Here is a 26,466-nt window from a genome sequence, read left to right as displayed (position 1 = left end):
TGGAAGGGAAGAGGGAGTGGGAAAGGGGAGGGATGCAGGTGGGAGAGACGATATGGGGGGGAAGCCATTGTAATCCATAAGCCATACTTTGGAAATTTATATTCATTAAATAAAAGTTTAAAAAAAAAGTGGTTTTCAATTATATATATTATACTTTATTCATCTATTTATATATCAATGGCACTTAATTTGCTTGTGCACCTCTTTATTGCTGTAAACCATGCTGTTATGAATATGACTGCTTAAACAACTCTGCAAGATACTGTTGTAAGTTCTTCAGAATATACACCAAGAAGCAGAGCACTGTTTTACAGAGTGATTATATCATCTTACGTTCCCAGTAACAGTACACAAGGTTTTTAAATCCCCCCTTCTATATTTGCATTTTTAATTTCCATTTCTCTAATAATCAGTGATGATCAACTTTCTATAAGACCTTTGACCACTTTGTATTCTGTTTTCAAAAGTACAATGTGCATGAGAACAATACAAACATTAAATATTATTTTCAAAATTTACTTAACAGGTAAACAGAGCGTGAGATAAAGAAAGAAAGATGCTTTATCCGTCACCAAATGCTTACAACAGTCAGGGCAGGGCTAGCTGAAGCCATAAGTTTGGTACTCAGTTAAAGTCTGTGTCGTGGGTGGCAGGAACTCAAGGAAATGAGCCACCACCTGCTGCCTCCCTTGGATGCACATTAGCAGGAGCTGAATTGGAAAGCATAGCCATCACTCAAACTCAGGCTCTCTGTTGCAGGATATGGGAATTCCAGGCACTGTCTTAACTGCTTTACCAAATGCCTCCCCTGCCATTAATATTATTTTAAATTGATAAATCATAATTGAGGTATCTTATAAAAGTGCACAAAAGTGTGTTATGAAAACACTATATGGATTTCAGAAATTTTTAGAAATTCATGTTCTAAATTTATAAAATTTTTATAAGTTCTTTGAAAATCTAAACTAGAAAAGGAACACATATGCTTGATACCTAATTGATAGGATAAGAGATTAAGTAATGTACAATAGAAGGTCATGTATTTTACAATTGCTGCATAGACTCTTTCTTTCCTAAGGATGTCATATAAGTTTTTAGCATAGTGACAGGTTTGTTCATCTCCTCCAGGCTTTAGTTGCAATTGACATAAATGTTTCATGATTTTATAATCACAGTTTAGATCTGAAGGTCACACGATAGTCAACCACATGTGATATTACCCTACATATTGTGCAATAATTATTCTTTATCTAAAGACTGTGAGATTGCAGGAAAGAGAATACCATGATCACTTAAAAATTAATTAAATAGCTGTAGTACTGCATAACATATGTGACTGCAAACACCCATATAGAGAATGAAAAAAATAACACAATAATTTTCTGTATTTCCCAGCCACTTACATTTTAATTCTGCTTCTATTTTGAAAGAAATTAATTAAGTTATTAATAATATAGGAACTTACATTAATTCTTCCTTGAGATTTATTTATTTGTTTCTTTGAAAGTCAGTGTTATGTTGAGAGAGGAAGAGAAAGAAGGGGGGAGAGACAGGGAAAAAGAGAGAAAGTGAGAAGCGGGGGGTGAGAAAGAGAGAGAGAGAGAGAATCTGCCATCTGCTTGTTCATTTTCCAGATGACCTAAACAGCCAAGGCAGAGCCAGGCTGAAGCCAGAATACAAAAGCTTCATCTGGTTCTCCAATGTAGGAGCCAGGGGCAAGTACTTGGATCATCTTCCACTGCTTTTTCCAGGTCATTAACAGGGAACAATGAGCTGAATTGGAAATAGTGCATCCAGGAACAAACCAGTGACCATATGGGATGCTACCAAGGCAGGCAGTGGCTTTTACCTACTATGCCTCAATGATTGCCAATCATTGATTCTTTTTTAAAATATATGTTTAAAGTGAATGAATTTCATGTATTTCATATATACAAATTTAGGAGGATAGTGATAATTCCTATCCTACTCTTCCTCCCTCACACAATTCTACCCCCCTCCTCCTTCCGTTTTTATTCTTTCTTTTAATTTTTACATTGACATACTTTCAGCTTATTTTATAATCATAAACTTAGTCTTTCACTATGTAAAGAATTCCACAAATAGTAAGGAAAAAAAAAAAAACACTGTTTCTCAACAGTAGAGACAAGGGCTGTAACAATAATCAATTAGCAAAATGTCAATTTTGATCAAATACATTGCGTTTTTTGTTCTCTATTAGTTACAACAGATCAGGGAAAACATGGTATTTGTCTATTTGGGACTGGCTTGTTTCACTAAATATAGTTTCCAGTTGCATCCATGTTTCCATAAAAGACAGGAATTTCATTTTTTATAGCTGAATAGTAATCCATAGTGTATATATACCATAATTTCTTTATTCAGTCAACAGTTGATGGGCATCTGGATTGATTCTATATCTTAGCTATTGTAAATTGAGCTATAATAAATAATGGGGTACAGATGACTCTTTAATAAGCTGATTTCATTCTATTTGGGTAAATTCCTAAGAATGGGATGGCTGGATCATATGATACATCTATTTTCAGATTTCTGAGGAATCTCCTTACTGTCTTCCACAATGGCTGCACTAGTTTGCATTCCTATAAATGGTAGATTAGGTACCTTTTTCACCACATGCATGCCAGCTCTTATTGTTTCTTGATTTCTGTATGAGAGCCATTCTAATTGGCATGAGGTGGAAACATCATTGTGATTTTGATTTGCATTTTCCTGATGGCTAGTGATTCTGAGCATGTTTTCGTGTGTTTCTTGGCCATTTGAATTTCCTCATTTGAAAAGATGTCTGTTCAAGTCCTCTGTCCATTTACTAACTGGATTATTTGTTTAGTTGTTGAATTTCTTGAATGCTTTATAGAATCTGGATATTAATCCTTTATCAATTATATAGTTTGCAAATATTTTTCCCATTCTAATGAATGCCTCTTCACTTTTTGTTTCTTACTTGATATAATCACATTTGTCAATTTTTGCTTTGGATGCCTGTGCTTCTGTCTTTTCCAAGAAGCCTTTGCTTATGCCAATGTCTTGCAGTTTCCCCAATTTTCTCCAATAGTAATTTGTTAGTATTAGATCATCGATTTAAATCCTTGATCTATTTTGGGTTGATTCTTGTATAAGGTGTAAAATAGGGGTCTTGTTTCATACGTCTGCAAAAAGAGATCCAATTTTCCCAGCACAATTTGTTGAAGAGACCATTGTTTTTCCAAGGATTGATTTTAGCTCATTTGTCAAAGGTTAGTTAGTTGTAAATGCATAGATTGATTTCTGGGATTTCTATTCTGTTTCATTCATCTGTATGTCTATTTTTGTGCCAGTACCAGGCTGTTTTGAAATAACTGTCCTGTGTTATGTCTTGAAAGAAGATGTTGTAATGCCTTTGGTTTTGTTTTTGTTGTTTAAGTTTTTTTTTTTTTTTAATTTGGGGTCTCTTGTGTTTCCATAAGAATTTTAGCATCATTTTTCTTGTAGATCTGAGAAGAATGTCATTGGCATTTTGATTGGGATAATATTGAATCTTAAATTGCTTCTGGTACCATGGATATTCTGATGATATTTATTGGTTGAATCGATGAACAGAAGATTTTTCCATTTTATTGTGTCTTCTGATTATTTATTTAATGTTTCATAATTTTAATTGTAGAGATATTTCACCTACTTGGTTAAATTTATTTGAAGGTTTTTTAAATTTTTTGTAGCTATTGTGAATGTGAGGGATCTTAGTTCTTTGTCAGCCATGTCATTGTCTGTGTATACAAAGGCTATTGGTTTTGTGTGTTAATTTTATATCCTGCAACTTTACAATACTCTATTTTTTAAAATGTGTTATACTAGTTTCATGTAATTCTTTTTTTAAAAGATTTTATTTGTTTGAGAGGAGAGTTACAGAGAGAGAGAAAGAGAGACAGAGAGAAAAGTCTTCCATTCACGGGTTCACTCCCCAAATGGCCATAACCTCTAGAGCTGAGCTGATCCAAAGCCAGGAGCCAGAAATTTCTTGTGGGTCTCCCACATGTTATGAACATGAATGCTTAAATCAATCTATAATATACTGTTGTAAATTCTTCATAACATACACCAAATAATAGAATACTATTCTACAGAATGGTTACATTATCTTACATTCCCAGTAACAGTACACAAGGTTTTTTAATCCCCCCTTCTATATTTGTGGAGAGAGGGAGTCTTCATTATGCTGATTCACTCACCAAATGGCTACAATGACCAGCTCTGGGCCATGATAAAGGGTCTCCCATGTGGGTGCAGGGACACAAGCATTTGGGCCATCTTCTGCTGCTTTTGCAGTTACATTAGCAGGGAGCTAAATCCGAATTGGAGGAGCCAGAACTTGAACCATCCATATGGGATGCTGGTGTCATAGACGGCAGCTTCATTGTCCATACCACAACACAAGCCCCAGAGGTCTTTATTTCACCTTCATTCATAAATGAAAGCTTTGTAGGATATGCTATTCTGTGTTGAAAGATTTTTTTTCTTTTAGTACTAGGACTTTGTCTCTCCATTATCTCCTAGCCTGTAGTGTTCCTAATGAAGATAATCCGGAGCTTCTGGCTCCGGGCTTTGGTCTGGCTCAGCCCTGGCCATTGTAGCAAATTGGGGACTGAACCATGGATGCAAGATCTCTCTCTCTCCTTCTGTCTCTCTCTCTGCCACTCTCTCACACTGTGTGTATAACTGTGTCTTTCAAATTACTAAAATAAATGTTTTCAAAAAAGGTAATACTGACTTCAATGGTTTAAAAGCAATATGTATTTTGTTTACATGATTTATTCAATTTTAGTATTCATTTTTTCCATTTATAACAATAATTGTCATTGCTTTTTAAGTATATTGACCACATTTCATATTGATGACCATGTTTCTGTGTTTCTGTGTGCAACACATCTTTAAGCATCTGTTGCAGGGCTGGACAAGTGGCGACAAATTCTTTCAATTTCTGTTTGCTATGAAAAGTCTTTATTTCACCTTCATTCACAAATGATAGCTTTGCAGGATATAATATTCTGGGCTGGCAATTTTTCTCTCTTAGTACCTGGGCTATATCTCACCATTCCCTCGTAGCTTGTAGGGTTTCTGATGAGAATTCAGCTGTGAGTCTGATTGGAGATCCTCTGAGAGTAATCTGACGTTTCTCTCTTGCACATTTTAGGATCTTTTCCTTATGTTTCACTGTGGAGAGTTTAATTACAACGTGTCGTGGTGAGGATCTCTTTTGGTCGTGTTTATTAGGGGTTCTGTGAGCTTCCTGTACTAGGATTTCCCTGTCCTTCTCCAAACCTGGGAAATTTTCTGCTAATATCTCACTAAAAAGGCCTTCTAATCCTTTCCATGCCTTCAGGAACTCCTAGAACCCAAATGTTGGTTTTTTTAATAGTATCCTGTAGATTCCTGACAATATGTTTTACATTTCTAATTTCCTCTTCTTTTCTTTGGTCTGACTGTATCCTTTCCTGTTCTCTGTCTTCTAAGTCCGATATTCTCTCTTCTGCTTCACCCATTCTGTTTGTAAGGCTCTCTAATGTGTTTGTCATTTGATCTATTGAATTCTTCACTTCATTATGATTTCTCGTCACTATCACAGTTTCCTGTTGTACTAGTTGTTTCATTTCATTTTGATTCCTCCTTAATATTTCATTTTCACGAGAGAGATTTTCTTTCTTGTCCATTAAGGATTTCTGTAGTTCAAGAATTTGTTTTTGAGAACTTCTTAATGTTCTTATCAATTTTTTGAGATCTGCTTCTTGCATTTCTTCTATGTCATCATCTTCATAATCTTGAATTGGGGTGTCTTTTTCATTTAGGGGCGTCATAGTGACTTCCTTGTTTTTATTACCTCGGTTTTTGCCAGTTTCCTTTTATATGTGTAAATTTGTGTATATTTGTGTGTATTCAGTGAGAGAATGATTCAAAGAATACAATCAAATGGTTTTCCCATAAGCATATCATTTGTTCTCAGATTTCCACCTTGATATAACTCAAAGTTTTATTGAATTTCTTCCTCTGTTACATAGACTCAAGAGACATGTTTAATATTCCCAAGAATATTTTTTTGACAGGCAGAGTGGACAGTGAGAGAGACAGAGAGAAAGGTCTTCCTTTTCCGTTGGTTCACCCCCAATGGCTGCTGCGGCTGCTGCGCTGCAGCCAGTGCACTGCGCTGATCCGAAGCCAGGTGCCAGGTGCCTCCCCTGGTCTCCCATGCGAGTGCAGGGCCCAGGAACCTGGGCCATCCTCCACTGCACTCCTGGGCCACAGCAGAGAGCTGGACTGGAAGAGGAGCAACTGGGACGGAATCCAGCACCCCGCCCGGGACTAGAACCCGGGGTGCCGGCGCCGCAGGTGGAAGATTAGCCTAGTGAGCCACAGCACCAGCCAAATATTGTTTTTTTCCAAAGTATATTTTCTGCAGAAAACAAATTTTAATCTTTTTTCTACAGCACATAGAATCTATGCGTAGCATGAGAGGTAAGGTTTTCTGAGGTGTGTTCGGCCCATTAGCTAAGATCGTACTTAGAATACCTGTATCCCATATCAAAGTGCTGGATTCCAGGCCTGCCTTTGCTTTTCTTTCCAGCTTACTGCTATTGGATAATCTGACATGCAGTGGGTAATGGTTCAAGTAGTTGGACCCCTGCCACCCATGTAGGAGAGTTCCGACTCCTGGCTTCAACTTTGCACTCTCCAGCTGTTGAGGGCATTTAAGTGTGCACTAGTGGACAGGAGATCTCTCTAGCTCTCTCTCTCTCTCTCTCAAGTAAATAAAAATTGAATAAAAGTATTTAGAAGTAAGATTTTATTTTACTATCTATGGTTCCAACATGGTAAATTAAGACTTTATCATATCAGAAGTTTTGAAACTCACATTTTAAAATGGAATTGAATATGTTAACAGAGACTTTGAAATCATCATTTTAATCAAACCTCACAGTTTCATGGTCACACAGTAATGTCTAACCAGTACAGACATGTGCATTCTAAATCTAGTAATTAATTTTCTTCATTTGTATTTCAATGTGCAAATATACAATATGCATTTATATTTCAATGTGAAAAAATTTTGCTACAACCTTTCACATTATAGAGTAATAAATTAAATAAGACATATAAATGAGATAAGGAGACATTTTCTGAGCACAAGAAAATAGCAAATAAAAAGATACAAATATGAGATAATAATGATAACTAATATTTTAAAGTGCTTATTATTTGTCAGGAGCTGATGTTAGCAATTTTACGTTTTTTAACTCATTTAACATTTGTATAATATTAGCAACAATCCTCTGATTAGTACTTTTAAATAGATGAGGATACTAATGCAGAAATTAAGAAACTTCCTCAAAGAACAATATACTGTCAAGAAGTGTTAGTTTATTCTGACCATCTGGTAAAGATCAGGATATGCAAATAAAAACTTAAGGGGTAGATATTGGATGATAAGTTGACATAGAGAGTCATCGTAGGTGATTGTCTTTCAGATACAAACCTTAATATTCTGATGGAACCTCAAGTCCTAAAACTTACCTTGAGAAGTCTGACTTTCCACTTCCCAATGGCTCATTCTATTTATAAATCTTGTATTATTTGATTAAACATTGTCTTTTCCCCAAATACTTCATTTGTCTTTGATTCTTTATATATATAACAAATATCTATTTATACATATTATATATTATAAATATATAATACACAATAAAGTATATCTGCTTTCTATTTTCTTTTCTTTAAAAAATTCATGTATTTATTTGAGTGGTAGATTTAGTAAGAGGGAGAGACAAAGAGAAAAAAACCTTCCATCCACTGGTTCACTCCCCAGATGGCATCAACTGCCAGAGCTGGACCAGGAGGAAGCCAGGAGCCAGGAACTCCATCCAGGGCTCCCACATGGGAGACAAGAACACAAGTACTTGAGCCATCTTCTGCTGCTTTCCCAAGCACATTACCAGGGAGCTGGATAGGAAGTGAGACTCAAGCAGGCACTAACATAGAGTGCCAAAATCACAAGACAGCAGCTGCTTGACCCCATGTACCAAAAACAATTGGCCCTTGCACCTGGTTTTATAACTGGTTATCTACAATTCAATTTTTGAAAATGTCAAGAAATGCTACTATACAGAAAAGGCAATACAGGGAGATATGATAAAAAAAAGATGTATTTAGAAAAGATGGTATATAAAAATGAAAGTTTAGAATCTCACTGAGGTAAGTGATAATGTATACTCAGAAAATGTGTGCATATATGTGTTTATATATGTGTGTGTGTCTCAAAGGTATACTTAATACATAATATTAAGTAGAGTCCTACCTTTCAAATTATTGGATTCATTTTTGTGATTTGATTCCTTGAAAAAATACTATCTGCATTATCTTTCTGGTCGCTTGTATTTGAGCAATATCCCAGGAGAAAAAAATTCTGTAAAACAGAACCCCTGGTCCCAGCCTTACAGAGTGTTTGTCATCAGATTATACTTCAAGAAGCTTTTTAGGCGGAAGTCCTTATGCTACAGTTTATGGATCACTATGGGAACATGATAAGACTTTTATCTTTTATCAGTTTCCCTAAGGATTCATGAAACATATACTAAGAATCAAATGTCGTTAGTTAGTGCTTGTCTCCAGGAGACCGCAAAAGGGAAGAACAGCCTGAAGTACACTGATTTATTCTTCATTCATCAGCAATTGAAAGATCTTACTTTCCACCATATAGAATGCTTCCTAATTGAATCCTTTTAGATTTTCAAAAGAGTTAATAAAGGTGTCAGTCAATGCAACTTAGTTCTTGGACTAATATGAATTAAATTTTTTTCTCCATACCTATCAGTCCTTGGCAACTCACTGACATAAGTTAACACTACTGAGACTTGGTTCCCAAGTGCAACTGTGAGTGATTTACTTTGCTGCTTCCTTTTCAGTACACAGTGGAATGTCTGAAATGGATTTCTCCTTCATTAACTCGTATACATTTCTAAAAATAATTAGTGAAATGAAATACAAGCTAGAAAAGTAAATATCATAAAGCAAACAATTACATTATTTTGAATATTAACTGGATTAAAAACCCCTACCTGTTTGGCACCAAAAATTCCATGCTTTGATACAACTCAGTAAAGTACATAAAGCACTGAAGCTAGAATCAGTATTCTGTAACAGATTTCTTCCCCACCCAAAGAACTTCTTGCCTGGATACACTCACCAACCCAAATTTATTGGAGGACATTGTAATTAGCTATCTGATTTGAGTCTATGAACAGTCCTCTGAGAAACAATTGGCTCTACAAAATAATATTAAAATTATTTAGTTGCACCATTTATTGATTAAATATAAAATTTAAAGCAATAAGTGTCAAAGTCTCCTACAACTTGCAGTCATAAAATTAAACTTTCACAGCTATTATATAATGGTGCTACATTATAAACATGATATTAAGGCAAAACAGTATGTTATATGAATCCCTGAATTGTGCAAGATAAAGTATGTTAGAATATACAGAGGATTTTCCTTGCTAAACAGTGATATTTCCTATTTGTAGTAATTTAGAGCATGTGAGTGTTTGTGAACATTTATGTGTGTCATATTAAAATTCACCAAATCCAACATATGCTTTATATGATTTAATACAGAAAGCAAAATCTCAAAAAAGAATAATCAAAAAAGACTCTAATAATTGGTGTTTTTCCACCTCATTGTAAAGGTAACAAGACAGAAAATAGTAGAAAAGATATTTATGTGTGTCTATCTTGAGAAAAGGTAGAACAAGTAAAAAGAGAGAAAACTGCCTTGAATATATGAAACATAGCCTACCACTCATTTGGATTTGAGATTTCAATTCACACTACAAATATGTTGCCAAAAAAACTTCATATAAAAACTCTAATTTCCATATTCTCACTTTGTCACTAACAATTGAAATACAGAACGCATTCTGGAGATACCAACTTCAATATAAGTAGGCAAAACCAATATTAAGATTCATTTTATTCTTAGAAAATAGAGGTGCTAATTCCTGTAATGCCATATAGGGGACCACTTCAAAGATTTGAATTGAGAAATAATAAGTTCTGAATTATATTTTATTGCATATCACTTTGGAGTGTCTCAAAAATGAATAATGGATATAATGATACAAATAGAGTCACCAAGGTTGGTGCCACGGCTCACTAGGCTAATCCTCCACCTGCAGCGCTGGCACCCTGGGTTCTTGTCCTGGTCAGGGCACCGGATTCTGTCCCGGTTGCTCCTCTTCCAGTCCAGCTCTCTGCTGTGGCCCGGGAAGGCAGTGGAGGATGGCCCAAGTGCTTGGGCACTGCACCCACATGGCAGACCCGGAGGAAGCACCTGACTCCTGGCTTCAAATCGGTGCAGCACGCCAGCCATAGCAGCCATTTGGGGGGGTGAACCAACGGAAGGAAGACCTTTCTCTCTGTCTCTCTCTCTCTCACTAACTCTGCCTGTAAAACAAAACAAAACAGCAAATAGAGTCACAAAACAAGAAGCCTTTTCACTAATGAATAATAGTGCTGAAGGTGACTCAGACCTTGGTGCTATCAGTGTTAAGTGGAAAAAAATTGGTTAGAGTGCAGCTAGAAGTTTTGCTGATGATTAGAAATAATAGAAGTAAAGGTAGCAAATTTAAGTCCAAGTGTTTTATGAACAATGAAAGGAACAGAATGAAGAAGACTGAAGATGTTGTAGGTCAATAGGGGAAAAGGAAGGGTCACTGTTGGGTCACTGTTAAGTATTTTGAGATGTGTATGAAACATCCAAGAAAAGAGTTCAAGTGGGAAATGGTAGATTTGAGACTGGAAGTTAGAAGAGATCTCTGATTGAGAGAAGTTCAAGGTTCTGGCAGATTCAGTGTCTTGTAAGGGCTCATTTTCTACTTTATAGACAGTGGTGTCCTACCATGTCCTAACGTGTTAGAAGGCTCTTTTGGACCCGTTTTATAAGTATACTCAGGCCATAAAAGATGGCTACACTATCATCAGATAATTCCCAGAGGGTCCTAACTCCTAAAACAAATTTGAGGTGAGAATTTCAGCACCTGAACTGAGGGCAAGGGGCATTGGTCACAAGCATTGTGAAAATAGCAGACATTTTAAAATAATTCCATTAAATCATTTGATTATAGAAAAATGTTACTCTTCAAAGAAGATGAAAATAATAATATAGCTGTAAGAAAGACATGGTAGTTGGAAGGAATGTTTAATATGGTAATAACATTAGGAAGAAATGAAAAAGTTATAGAGATTAAAAACTAACCAAAGAAAAATGATGTGCATGCCCATCCAGCTTCCATACAGATCAATAAGTGTTCTGTATTACCAAATTGGGATCTCAGGACCATGTGGTGGCTAGATACATGATTAGTAAGAAATCAAAATTACCTACTAACATTTTTCTAATTCCATTTATAGCAATCAAACCTTTGATAATTTATTTCCTCAAATAGCTATACTGAAATTAAATAATTTGCTGCCAGAATAGCATGGACATTTGCTTTCCATAGGTGTTTTATTTCCATTTAAATTAACAATAGTTTTCTTTTAATTTCATGATTCTATTTACTTTTTAAATTTAGTTTCATTATATGTCACAAAAGCCTTTCCATAATGAGCTACATAGGATTTTCTAATATTTTCAGATAAAATGTCATGCACTTTTTTTTTGGTTTACACTAAATTAAGCAAAGTTTAGATAGGAGGTTGTGAAATCAGTATACAATCATAAGAAAATAAACAGAGTTCACACAGGATAAATGATCTAAATATGAGTTAGTACAATAATGGATTCAGTTGAGGAAATAAAGAAACATTCAAAGATTTCTCAACTATGGTTCTCAACTAGAGATGATTTTATATTTAGGGTACATCTGGAAAAACTAAAGACTTTTTTTTTATTGTCAAAATTGACCAGGTGGTAGATTACTGTTACTATATCTAATGGGTAGGGGCTAGGGATGCAGCTAAACATCTTAGCAAATACAGGGAAAATCCCCACAACAAAGAATTATCCAGTCCAAAATACTAGGAGAGAAACTGGTATATAAGTAAAATCCACCCTATACAACAACCTGTCCCTACTCATCACTTCAAAAGGCAAAAATTTTGAAAAGTTTCATTTGTATTGTATGATGTGAAATTATATGGTATGATTATTGACATGACATGCTATGATGTGATATGATACAATGTGACACAACGTATCAGACAAGTGCTCTCCAAATATTTGTGTCCAGCAGAAGCGTTAGAATACAACTGCATATGGAAATAGTCTTATTTAATGTACCAAGTTAAAATAAGGTCACATAGAGTTAGAGTAGGTCCTATAGTCAATCGCTGAAGTCCTTATAAAGACAGAGACTTGGAGAGAGACAAAAATTGAGAAATACAAAGAGATAGGCACACTGAGAGGAGTCTTTTTGCTAATCAAAGCTGAGATTGGAATAACACAAGTGCAGTCCAAGGAACCGCAGACTTAACCAGCAACTACCAAAAGATTCCTGGAGTTAAGTAAGGATTCTTCATAGAGATTCTGAAAAACATGAACCATTTCTATCTGGAGTTCTAGCATCCAAAACTTTGAGATAATAAATGTCTGTTGTTTTAAACTATGCAGTTTATAGGAATTAGTACAGCAGCCCTGAAAAACTAACATATGTGATATGGACATAATATGATATTACATGACATGATATAATATGATTATATTGCAGGTATAAGAGTCAGGAGTTCCTGAATATAAGGAAAACAGTTCGCTATGATTTATTTAACCTTTCTTATTTCCACTATACCCTAAAATTTAGATTGGACTGTGTACTAATTCTGCTAAATCTAGATCACCAGTATTCTTTATAAAATTTCTTAGTGTCATTAGTGTGACTACATGGCATAAAGAAGTAGTTATCTTTTACAGAATAAAGTATTACCAGTAAATAGACTATTACTGAGATAAACTTTATTTTTTTCTAAAAATGATCAACATAAGGAATGGCTTAATCTCTGTAGATATGCTACTGATATCTTATCAAGAGAAAAGTTGATCCACGCTTTGTTTAAGAGTCACTTCCTTTCTGAGTGATGATAATATTTCCCAAAGTATTTTTGCTGTATCAATGGAAAAAGAGACGAATAATCTGTTAGGTTCTGAACTACTTAAGCGTAAAACGATGAAAGTCAGTAAGATAGTTACATGCTATTCTTAAAAGAATCTCATGGAACTCTGTTTAACAGAAATGGAGTGTATCATTTGGTGATCACTGTTAATCCAGTGTAAAGAAATTTAAAACAGTATTAAAGTCAGATAAAACAAGAACAAGAATGACTCTAGTATGTCTACATGATATCAGAGAAACTCATTGAAAAAAAATGAAATATTTATTCCAGCAGCTATTCTGCCTCATAAAATTTTAAACAGCCCAAAATGGTTGTTTGAATTCTGCACAAATTGGATGCTATTCACACTACATTGGGGCTGTAGATATGATTTCAGACTTCAGAATAACCTAGTAGTTTTTAGTAGTTATTTAAATATTACCATTGTAATTATATATTATTATAACTTATTGGTTTGGTAATTTTATATCAAAATTTACCACAATGAAAACCTATAATAATTGCTTACCCTGATAGAGAGATCTAGGTATAAATATAGTGGCTTATTTATTAATTAATTCTCTTATTTTACTACTATATCTAGTTCTGAGTCTTAATTAAAAATTTTTCAAATACCTATCCATGAGCAATCTTTACTTCAGTCTGAATAAAATAATAATAAACATATATATTAATATATTTAAAATGATATTTTATATACATGTGACATATGTAAAGTAAAAATATTGCCATTAGATTTGTATATAGGGAGCTTCTTGCTGTTTAAAAATTTGTTTTCATGGAGGTGTTGGTATATCTTCCTACATTGTTTTGTTCATTTCCCACATGTATCAAATTAGAAAATTTTTTTAAAGACTCAATTATTTTGACAGGCAGAGTTATAGACAGAGAGAGAGAGAGACAGAGAGAGTTATTCCATGTACTGGTTCACTCTCCAAATTACCGGAGCTGGGCCAATCTAAAGCTAGCAGCCAGGAGCTTTTTCTGGATCTCCCATGTGGATGCAAGTGCCCAAGGACTTGGGCCATCTTCCAGGCCATAACAGAGAGCCAGATCAGAAGAGGAGCAGCCGGGCTCGAACTAGCACCCATATGCAATGCAGGTGCCAATATATATAGAATGCCAGCACCACAGGCAGCTGCCTCTTCTGCCATGCCACAGGGCTGGTCCCAAAATAGAAATGTTTTATGCATCTTATATCTTAGCAGCAAATGGTATAATACTAGTAGTCTTCATCCTGTAGATCATCAACATTGTTCTAATATTTCACAAAACATGAGAGATGACTAGCACTTAATAGAGATGAGAGTCTTCCTAAACACCTAAATTTTAATTACAGTATACTAAGTTAGGGAGTAATTTAAGAAACATTGCAAAAGGCATCTCATACTATGAGGCAGCAAAACTGAGACACAGTGCTGTTGATATCTAATTCAATCAAATCAAAATAGTTCTATTTAAGATTTTTAAATACCATATCATTATTGTTGGAAGATAATTGTTATTTGCTACAATAAGATGACTAACAATCATAAATAGGGGGAGTAGAATGATTAGTGAGTGAAGAGTTTTCTTAGGTCCATATTCAAACTGCTCATCCATTTGGCTTTTTCTGTGCATCCAGAAACATTATCCTCCTGATGTTACTGTTAATGCCCACAAGTCTATTACTTTTCCACATAATCTTAGTTCTTCTAAATGAGTCTGGCATATGGTCAGTCAATAAACTCTATCAATTTGAAAGGCCCAGGATTAAAGGCATGATGACTTTATAATATATAATTAACCAAGAAAAACCTGGAATAATAACTATTGCAATATCTTTTGTAGAATAAGAATAGGATGTCAAGTTTAAATGTAGCAAGGAAAATTATAGCAAACTTATCAGTGAGTTAAACTAACTCAAGTAAACTCCACTAGTCATGGTTTTTCTTCTTAAATATTTTATTTAATTATTTGAGAAGTAGAATCACAGAGAGAGAGAGAGAGAGAGAGAGAGAGAGAGAGAGAAAGACAGATGAAGAGGTCTTCCTTCTATTGGCTCACTCCCCAGATGGCTGCAATGGCCATAGCTGGGCCAGTGTGAAGCTAGGGGTCAGGAGCTTCTTCCTTGTCTCCAATGTGGGTGCAGTGGCCCAAGCACTTAGGCCATCCTCCACTGCCTTCACAGGCTTAAACAGAGAGCTAGATCAGAAGAGGAGCAACCGGGACACAAACCGATGTCCATATAGGGTGCTGGTGCCGTAGACAGAGGCTTAATCTATTAGACCACAGCACTGACCTCCACTGGTAATGTAAAGAGAGAATTGTTAATAACTTGTTCATTAAAAATTAAAATTTCTCAATTTGTATTTGGGGTATTTTCACTATGAAGAATTTTTAAATACTTGATAGGATAAATATATTTGTCACGATTGGATATTTCACAATATATACATTAGATGTATATATTAAAAAATTTAAAAACAATGTTAACAAGAAATAGTAATTATGGAAAAGCCCTCTGTGTTTCAGTTGCAAAAAGCTTAAAATTTTAAGTTGCTTCCACAGTAAATCAGTGATCTAAGGAGATAGTCACATTAGCTGGTAATAATGGTGATTGATAAAAAACAAAACAAAATTAGAAAATAAAACTGCATTTCAAAGAAGAAAAACTGAAAATGAATAAAATGCTTTTATTAATAAATTTTAATAAACAAACCCCTAATCGTGATTACACTCCTCACTGTATGTTGAAAGATTGCTTTCTTTTTCCAATTGATAAATATTACAAATGTTTACAAAGTGAAGAGTAACAGATTATATTATTTAAGAAACATATAAATCACACATTTTTAAAAATATATCAGAAATCATTATGAGATTCTTTAGGAAAGAACTGTTTAGCTTTTTAAAAGTCATTTAGTCATATAATTCATTTTTTAAATACCAATAAGGGTTTTTTGGCATACCTTTCCAGTTATTTATGTAGGCATTTATTGCATTAAACTTTCCTCATAATGCTGCTTTTGCTGTATCCCATAAGTTTTGATATGTGTTTTCATTTTCATTCTTTTCAAGGAAGTTTTTGACTGTTGTTGATTTCTTCTAAGAGCCACTGTTCAGTCACGTGCATGTTTTCCAATCTCCTTGTGTTTGTCTATTTTCTAGTGTTTCTTTTGTTAATTTCCAGCTTCATTCCATTGTGGTCATTCCATTGTGATACGATCTGATTTTATTTTAATTTATTGAGACTGTTTTATGGCCTGGTATATGGTCTATCCTAGAGAATATTCCATAAATTCATCATGAAAAGAACATGTATTCCGTAGCTCTGGGATGTAATGTTCTGTAGATATCTATTAGGTGCATTTACTCTGTAGCACACATTAGCTCTGTTGTTTTTATGTTGATGCTCTGTTGTTTTTTTGTTGAGGGTCTGTCTGCTTGATCTGTTCACTGGTGAAAATGGGGTGTGGATATCCCCCATTATTATTTTGCTGGTTCTTATAACTCCCTTTAGATCCATTAGCATTTGTTTTAAGTATATAAGTGTCCTAGCATTGAGTACTAATACATTTTCTATAGTCACATCTTCTCATTGAATAGAACCCTTAATCATCACATAATAATCTTCTTTGTCTCTTAGCAGTTTTTGACTTAAAGTCTAGTTTGTCTGATATAACTACTTCTGCTTGTTTTTTATTGGTTGGAATATCTTTCCATTTTTTCACTTTCACTCTGTGTATTTATGTTGGTTTATAGGCAGCAAGAGATAGATCTTGTTTTTTTTTTTTTTTTTCTTTTTAATCTATTCAGCCAGTCTGCATCTTTAAACTGGGGAATGTAGCCCATTTACATTCAATATTATTATTGATAGATAATAATGACTCTGTTATTTTTTCCATAGTACCCCTATTGTTTTAAATATCCTTTGTTTACCATGAGGTTTTCTGCTTTCACATTCTTTCATGATGCTGATTGTCTTTATCTGTTTCTGGATGTTGTAAAAACTTAAGTATCATTTGTAAGGCTGACTCAGTAAACAAGTTTAGAAGGTTACACTTTAGGAATTAGTTGTGCTTTAAAGGTATGTTGGATAATAGGACTTTATTGTATATTCTTATATTGAACATTCAAATATTTTAGAACAAGAGAATGCATTTAACATCTATGGTAATTATATAATAACTGTATACAATGCAAAAAGTTTAATATTAGTCATTTGTTACATGGCTATTTAGTAAAAGATACATTAATATTCTCAAAATGAATATGAGGTTCATAAAGAAACTTGTCTTACAGGAACTACTATTGATCAATTGGCCAACTCAAAATACATTTCCAATACTCTGTTATAGAGTTATATTATTTGTCACATTCTGTTCAAATCAGTATAACATTCAATGTATTCTGCTGTATGACAAAAACATGAAATAAAGAATTCAGCTTTTACACAGACTGAATATTTAGTGATGATAGCCACATTCACAATAAAAAGTAATGTGTATGTTTTGTTTTTCTCTCTCTGTATATATAAATATACATATATGTATGTATATATACATATGCACATACATATATACATATATGTATGTTTTGTGTATATAGAATTGCATCTGACTCTGCTTTCCATAAGATGAAAGACATATTGACAATTCTGTACTATTCTATAAAAGTGTAATAAATGTAATAAACATGCTACATATTAGTGTGGATTTATGGTTATCCATCAAGGACAGGTAAAAAGTTCTTCTGTGTAAGCAAGTAAATAACTAAGCTGGTAAATACCAAGGAACATAAATAGATGACTGTGACCTAAAATTTTAATACCAAGGTTGGGAACTTGGGTTCAATATCATCTTATTGGTGTTTATTTCCACAGCAAGCCTACCTCTCAGGAAAAAAATAAATTTGAAAAAAAAAAAAAAAAGCCCCACCACAAAATCAAAACATCAGCGAAATGTTCTGTTTCACCTGTAGCATTGTGTGTAGATTTATTAAAAAAAAAACTGCCTTGAGATTGTATTACTATTGGCTGAGTATCACATAATTTTATTTTTGAATCTCAAGTTAGACTATTAAATTGATGAGCTTTAGAAATGTAAAATGCAGATAGGTTTATATATTCTGAGGCATCTGAGAAATAGAAGGACAAATTCTTTTAGGAGAAATGCTCACTTATCATATATCTGAAAGTATTTCCATTGAATTCCAAAAGATTTGACATCATAAGTATAAAAAGTGGGCCGGCATTGTGTGGCATAGCATGTTAAGACTCCACCTGCAGTGTCAGCATCCCAGATGGGCACTGGTTCATGTCCTGGCACTTCCACTTCTGATTCAACTCCCTGCTTATGCTCCTGGGAAAGCACTGGAAGATGGCCCAAGTGATCGGGCCTCTGTACCCATGTGGGTGACCAGGAAGAAGCTGCAGGCTCCTAGTTTTGGCCTGGCCCAGCCCGAGCCTTGTGACCATTTGATGAGTGAAAACAGCAGGTGGAAGATCCATCTCTGTCTCTCTTTCTGTCTTTCCTCATCTCTCTGTAACTCTTCCTTTCAAATAACTCTAAAATTAAAGAATAAACAGAAATAAAATCTCATATGATGAAGAAGTAAACAAATATGCAGCAGTTTAAAAAATAAATATATTGGGCTGGCGCCACGGCTCAATAGGCTAATCCTCCACCTAGCGGTGCCGGCACCCCAGGTTCTAGTCCCGGTCAGGGTGCCGGATTCTGTCCCAGTTGCCCCTCTTGCAGTCCAGCTCTCTGCTGTGGCTCGGGAGTGCAGTGGAGGATGGCCCAAGTCTTTGGGCCCTGCACCCGCATGGGAGACCAGGAGAAGCACCTGGCTCCTGCCTTCGGATCAGCGCGGTGCGCCAGCTGCAGCGCGCCGGCCACAGTGGCCATTGGAGTGTGAACAACAGTAAAGGAAGACCTTTCTCTCTCTGTCTCTCTCTCTCTCTCACTGTCCACTCTGCCTGTCCAAAAATAAATAAAAAAATAAATATATCAAGTGGGTTTATTATGCATATGGAAGAAATGAGGAAATGGAAAATCAATGAAAGGCAGATGTTATTGAGGTAATATTTGTAATATGAAATAGTATATCAGACAATAAAATAATATTGATAGGAGTTAAATTACACAGGATAAATACAGAGAAATTTTTAATATTTAAGAGTTTATAATAATGAGAAGGATGTCTAAAATATATCACTAAGGCATAATTTATTAATGAAAAATTAAATATAAATAATATGTAAAGATGTAAAGGCTTATAAATATATAATCCTGAGAATTCAGAATAAGAAGAATCTCACATAGAATAAGTTAAAAGATATACAACTTTAAATGTGTTTGCAAAATCATTTGGTACCTAAAGAAAAGGGAACCCCTTAAAATTAGGTAAATTACAAAAGCAGATTATGTACTGAAAATGCAGAAATGCAATGTGTTGGACAATGAATTTTTCACAATGAGAGGACTAAGGAATAATACTTCCAAAATGTTGATCGGGAATAGTTTGTGCCTTAGAATTGTATATAAGCAATATTCTTCAGAACACAATATAAATTAGATGTTTTCTACTGACAAAACCATCATTTAACGGTAGATTTGAAAACAGAAAAATAATACTAGGAAGAAGCTGCAGATGCTTAAAGAGATCATGAATTAACAAACTGTCAATCAGTACTTAAATCTCAAAAGTGTCTGAACTATCATGGATGACAGAAGGCAGCAATAACAAATCCTTGTAGGTTAAAAAAAAGGCAAGATCAAAGTAATACACATAAATAATTTTATATAAACTAGAACAGATATGACTTACAATAATACATTCTGCATTGTTTTATTGTTCAAGGGATGAGGAAACCACTGGTGCATTTTAGAATATGTCAAGTTAACTACACTTGTTAAAGTGTGAAGGGCAAACATTAAAATAATAGAAACAGATTGTATATTTTCTAAATCAATGGGCATGGGAGAATGAAATGAAATGAGAATAATAGCACTATCCATCAACTCAAAAGAAGAAAGTAATATTGGGAAAAAAGAGAGAGGGTGAAATAAGTTGAAAGAAGAGACCCAGGTAGTAGGAAAAAGATCTAAATGTGTCCTATAAACAAGATAATTAAATGGACTGAACTACATATAAATTAGGTTGAAAATACTAAAAGCAGTTTACCAGAGAAACATCAACTATAGAAGCTGAAAAGAAAAAGCATGATATGGTACCTCCCTAGGGCTATCGTAATAAAGAACCATGGACTGAGTAACTTGATCCACAGAAACTCATTTTCATGCAGTTCTGTAGGCTGGAAAAATCTGAGTGTTGGCAGGGATGGTTCTTTCTGAAGGCCATGAAGGAAGGATTTGTTACAGGTGACCTTCCCCCGTGTCTTCATTCTGTAATACCTGTTGCAGAACTTCTTACTCTAATAAGGACACAATGTAATTGGATTAAGGCTTCTAATACCATCTCACTTTAACTTAGTTACTGTTTTAAAAGACCCTATTCCTAATTATTAGTCACATTCTTTACAGGGAGCACAATTCAGTACATAACACATGGAAAAATGGTACAGTACAAAAATATTAATCAAAATATACAACATACTTATATTAATTACAAAACAGGTAGGACTTAGGGAAGATTATCGTAAAGCTATAAAGACATTAACTGTATTATGATTTAAGACTTGTTTGCTAGCAGGATGTAATACATTTTCCAATGTGTGCATCTAATATTTCAAATTATAAGGAAGAACTAGAAGATATAAATAATTTACCATAATAATTAGAGATTTTAATATACCCACAGTAATTCATTAAAATATCAGACAAAAATCAGTAGTAATATTAATACAAATTTAGTGATTCAATACATAATAGTCTATATAGACCTGAGTACCCCACAATTAGAGACAACACATATCCATGGAAGAAACTTGAAACAACTAATATATTGACAAATATTACTGCCATGAATAAAATGCCAGAAAAGTTTTAATGATCTGGAATACATAGGCCACATATTTTTACCATAAAACACTTAATTTATAAATATCAAAAAGATGAGATTATATATGTATAAATATATTCTATACATATATTTATAAAAATTAATCCATAAGAAAATAATCAAAAGGGAAAACAGAAAAAGTTTAGCATTGAAATATAACTTACCTATTATATTTGAAAACATCTAAAATAAGTGTATATTTTATATGTACATATATTTTATATATACACATACACTGAATATGGGCATTCATTTTCCTAAACTATCTGAAGCCATTATCCTTATTTGCATTTCTAAGTTAAAAAAATTCTTGATTTTTGGCCACCAAAATGTTCTATGAAGAATTGGTCTAAAATTTGCTATTTAAATATTATGTTTGCATTCATATCCTAGAAATTCTTATCCAAATTATTGGTCTAAGAGTCTTCCATTTCTGCTTCTGCTTCTGTGTTCTTAATATGTATAATGAAACCACATGCTGTTTCACTCAGCATGCTTCCATCAGTAATTTCACTAAGAAAGCTATCAATCGATAGTGAGCTCAGAGGGCTGCAAGACAAGACAAAAAGACAAGAATGAAAAAGTCTCCCATCTGCTGTTTCACTCTCTAAATCCCACAGTTTTACTGATCTAGCCAAAAGACAAGAGTTAGGAACTCAATCCATAACTCCCACATGGCTGCCAGGAACACAATCCCCTTAGGCATAAGCTGATGCTTCCTAGAGTCTTCAATAAGAGGAAATGCAAGTCAGCAGCTAGAAACAGGTATTGAAACTATGCACCCTCTAGTAAGGCACATAGGCAAGATGTCCCCACCCACATATCTTTAGTTTTTAATAAAGGTAATTAAATATGTTTTTGTTTAAAATACTTCAAAAATTTGTCTTGAATACACTTTTAGCATAATTGTCAAATTCATTATTAACTTTTCATTACTGAATTTATCAATAAATATTTATTGATGTTTTAGATATTACCTTTTTGAAAAAGTCTTATAAAAATTTAAGTTCCAAATATAATGAATTATAATCTGTAGACTCTTTTTATTTATAATTATATTAGTTTTCAAGAAATAATATGACATGATTTAGTTAATTCCATTTTTAACTTTGAAATAGTTAATTTTTATAAATGTTTCAGTGTGTTAAACTTACATTATTTAATTGTATAATGTATAACAGTACTACATAAACAATTAAATACTGAGGTCAAAGTGCATATAAGCTTTGTTTCATATTATGTTTCTCAAGTTTTCTGCTCCATGTCTCTCCCTCTCTTTCTCTCTTCTCTCTTTCTATCTCATGTATGCATTGGAGTGAGGTGAAACTTCATGGTTTGATTTGCGTTTCTGTAACAGCTCGTTATCCTTAGCATATTTTCATGTATCTGTTGGCTGTTTGAATTTCTTTTGAAAAATGGCTGTTCAAGTCCTTTGCCCATTTCCTAGCTGGATTGTATGTTTTGTTATTGTTGAGTTTCTGGTTCTCTTTATAGATTTTGGGTATTAGTCCTTTAGCAGTTGCATAATTTGCAAATATTTTCTCCCATTCTGTTCGGTGACTCTACATTTTGTTGAGTGTTTCTTTAGCAGTGCAGAAGCTTCTTAGCTTTATATAACCCAGTCTGTCATTTTTGGCTTTTATTGTATTTCTGGGGTCTTTTCCAAGAAATCTTTGCCTATGCCAATGTCTTTTAGAGTGTCCCCCAATATTCTCCTCTAATAAATTGATGGTATCAGGTCATAGATTTAGATCCTTGATCGATTTTGAATTGATTTTTGTATAAGGCATAAGGTAGGGCTCTTGTTTCATACTCCTTTTTCATTAAGATTTATTTTATTTATTTATTTGAAAAGCTACACAGAGAGAGGAGAGGGAGAGAGAGAGAGAGAGAGAGAGAGAGAGAAAGAGAGAGAGAGGTCTTCCATCCACTGGTTCACTCCCCAATTGGTTGCAATGGCCTGAGCAGTGCTGATCCAAAGCCAGGAGCCAGAAGCTTCCTCTGGGTCTCCCATGTGGTGCAGGGGCCCAAGCACTTGGGCCATCTTTTACTGCTTTTTCAGACCATAGCAGAGAGCTGGATCAGAGAAGAACAGCCAGGACTAGAACTGGCGCCTGTATGGGATACCAGCACTTCAGGCCAGGGCATTAACCTGCTGTGTCACAGCGCCGGCCTCTCTTATATCATACTTCTGCATAAAGAGATATCATTTTCCCAGCAGCATTTGTTGAAGAGACTGTCCTTTTTTCCAGGATTGATTTTTAGCTCCTTTGTCAAAGATTAGGGCATTTATAATCATTAGGTACCGTGTATGTGATTTTTTTCTTAGATTTACTTTATTTCTTTGAGCCGCAGAGTTACAAAGAGTGAGAGAGAGAGAGACAGAGACAGAGAGGGAGAAACAGAGAGAGATCTTCCATCTGCTGGTTCACTCCACAAATGACCACGACAGCCCAAGCTGAGAGGATCTGAATCCAGGAGCCAGAGCTGCTTCTGGGTCTCCCATGTGGATGCAGGAGTCCAAGTAGTTGATCCATCTTCCACTGTTTACTATTACACATTCCCAAGGAACCTGATTGGAAGTGGAACAGCCATAGCTAGAGGCTTGACCTAGTATGCCACAGTGCTACCCCATTATTTAAGTGTTTTTTTAATTGCTTCTTTTTTTAACTTTTATTTAATGAATATAAATTTCCAAAGTACAGAATATGGATTATAATGGCTTCCCCCCCATAACGTCCCTCCAACCCGCAACCCTCCTCTTATCCATTCCCTCTCCCCTTCCATTCACATCAAGATTCATTTTTGATTCTCTTTATATACAGAAGATCAGTTTAGCATACATTAAGTAAAGATTTCAACAGTTTGCTCCCACACAGAAACATAAAGTGAAAAATACTGTTTGAGTACTAGTTATAGCATTAAATCTCAATGTACAGCACACTAAGGACAAAGATCCTACATGAGGAGTAAGTGCACAGTGACTCCTGTTGTTGACTTAACAAATTGACACTCTTGTTTATGGCATCAGTAATCACCCTAGGCTCTTGTCATGAGCTGCCAAGGCTATGGAAGCCTTTTGAGTTCACCAACTCTGATCATATTTAGACAAGGCCATGGTCAAAGTGGAAGTTCTCTCCTCCCTTCAGAGAAAGGTACCTCCTTCTTAATGACCCGTTCTTTCCACTGGGATCTCACCCGTGGAGATCTTTCATTTAGTTTTTTTTTTTTTTTTTTTTTTCCCAAGAGTGTCTTGGCTTTCCATGCCTTAAATACTCTCATGGGCATTTCAGCCGGATCCGCATGCCTTAAGGGCTGATTATGAGGCCAGAATGCTGTTAGGACATTTGCCATTCTATGAGTCTGCTGTGTATCTCACTTCCCATGTTGGATCGTTCTCTCCATTTTTGATTCTATCAGCTAGTATTTGCAGACACTAGTCTTGTTTATGTGATCCCTTTGGTTCTTAGTCCTATCAGTGTGATCAATTGTGAACAGAAATTGATCACTGGGACTAATGAGATGCCATTGGTACATGCCACCTCGATGGGATTGAATTGGAATCCCCTGGTATGGTTCTAACTCCACCGTTTGAGGCAAGTCAGCTTGAGCATGTCCCGAATTGCACATCTCTTCCCTCTCTTATTCCCACTCTTATATTTAACAGTGATCACTTTTCAGTTAAGTTTCAGCACTTAAAAATAATTGTGTATTGATTACAGTATTCAACCAAAAGTATTAAGTAGAACAAACAAAAGAAAATACTAAGAGGGATAACATATTAAGCTGCTCATCAACAGTCAGGGTGAGGGCTGATCAAGTCAACATTTCTCATAGTGTTCATTTCACTTTAACAGGTTTCCTTTTTGGTGCTCAGTTAGTTGTCACCTATCAAGGAGAACAAGTGGTATTTGTCCCTTTGGGATTGGCTTATTTCACTCAACATGATGTTTTCCAAATTCTTAACAAGGATCACTTTTCAGTTCTAAGACTGCTCTTTTCGCTTTTAGTTTGTCTATAGGGTTCTAGTGTAGAATTCAGATTCCTTTATTTATGTAATTGTTTCTGAAATGATATTTACATAACATAAAATTGTTTTAAAGTGAACTATTCTGTAGTATTCAGTATATTCAAAATGTTGTACTGCAACCAGGTTTAACTACTTCTAAAATGTTTTCTGCCTCCCTACAGGAAATATCACACAAGTTAAGCAGTTATTCCCCAATATTTCTCCCTAAACCCATGGAAACCACCAGTCTACTATCTGCCTCCATGGATTTGCCTACTCTAGATATTTAGTACAACCAGAATCCTAGAGTTGTAATTCATTGTATCTCACTTCCTTGATAAAGATAATATTTTGAGGTTCATTTTGTTGTATATCATGAATCAGTACACCATTCCATGTTATGGATTAAAGTGATACATATAATTATTTCACAGTTTGCTTATCTTCATTTAGGATACATTTATTTCCAATTTATGTGTTTTGTCTGTTCAAATATAAGCTGCCCTGGACATGCATGTACATTTATGGTTAAAGCACCTCTCCATTTATTTGTGGTATACAACTAGGGATAGAATTTTGACATCATTCAGTAATTGCATGGTAACTCTTTCCATACAACTGAATAACTTTCGATTTCCACAATCCAGTTATAGAATTTCTAGTATCTCAACATTCTCCCAACAAAATATATTCCCTTTTTTAAAAGTTTAACCACCCACCCAGGGGCCGGCGCCTTGTCACAGTATGTTAATGCTTCGCCTGCAGTTCCGGCTCCCATATGGGCACTGATTCTAGTCCCAGCTGCTCATCTTCCAATCCAGCTGTATGCTGTGGCCTAGGAAAGCAGTGGAAGATGGCCCAAGTGCTTGACCCCCGCACCCTCATGGGAGAACAGGAAGAAGCACTGAGCTCCTGGCTTACAATCAGTGCAACTCCGATGGTTGAGACCATTTGGGGAGTGAACCACCGGAAGGAAGACCATTCTCTCTGTCTCTCTCTCTCTCTCTCACTGTCTGTAACTCTACCACAAAATAAATAAAATCTTAAAATAAAATTTAACTACCCTGATAGATGTGAGTTTTTAGCATTGTTGTTTTGACTTGTATTTTCCTTGTGATTAATGATGACTTGTGCTTGTTGACTATTTTTTTGTTTAATAGAGAAATATATTTAAGTTTTCCATATTTTAAATTGTTTTGTATGTTTTGTTGTTGAAGATTAAGATATATTTATTCGGAATACCAAAATATATGTGGTGTACTGCTTGTTTCTTTTTATTATTTTCTCCTAGTTAAGGT

Source organism: Oryctolagus cuniculus, chromosome 9, assembly GCF_051225735.1.
Source record: "Oryctolagus cuniculus isolate XC-2025 breed Fujian yellow rabbit chromosome 9, ASM5122573v1, whole genome shotgun sequence".
Taxonomy (NCBI): domain Eukaryota; kingdom Metazoa; phylum Chordata; class Mammalia; order Lagomorpha; family Leporidae; genus Oryctolagus; species Oryctolagus cuniculus.
This window is presented reverse-complemented; position numbering follows the sequence as displayed.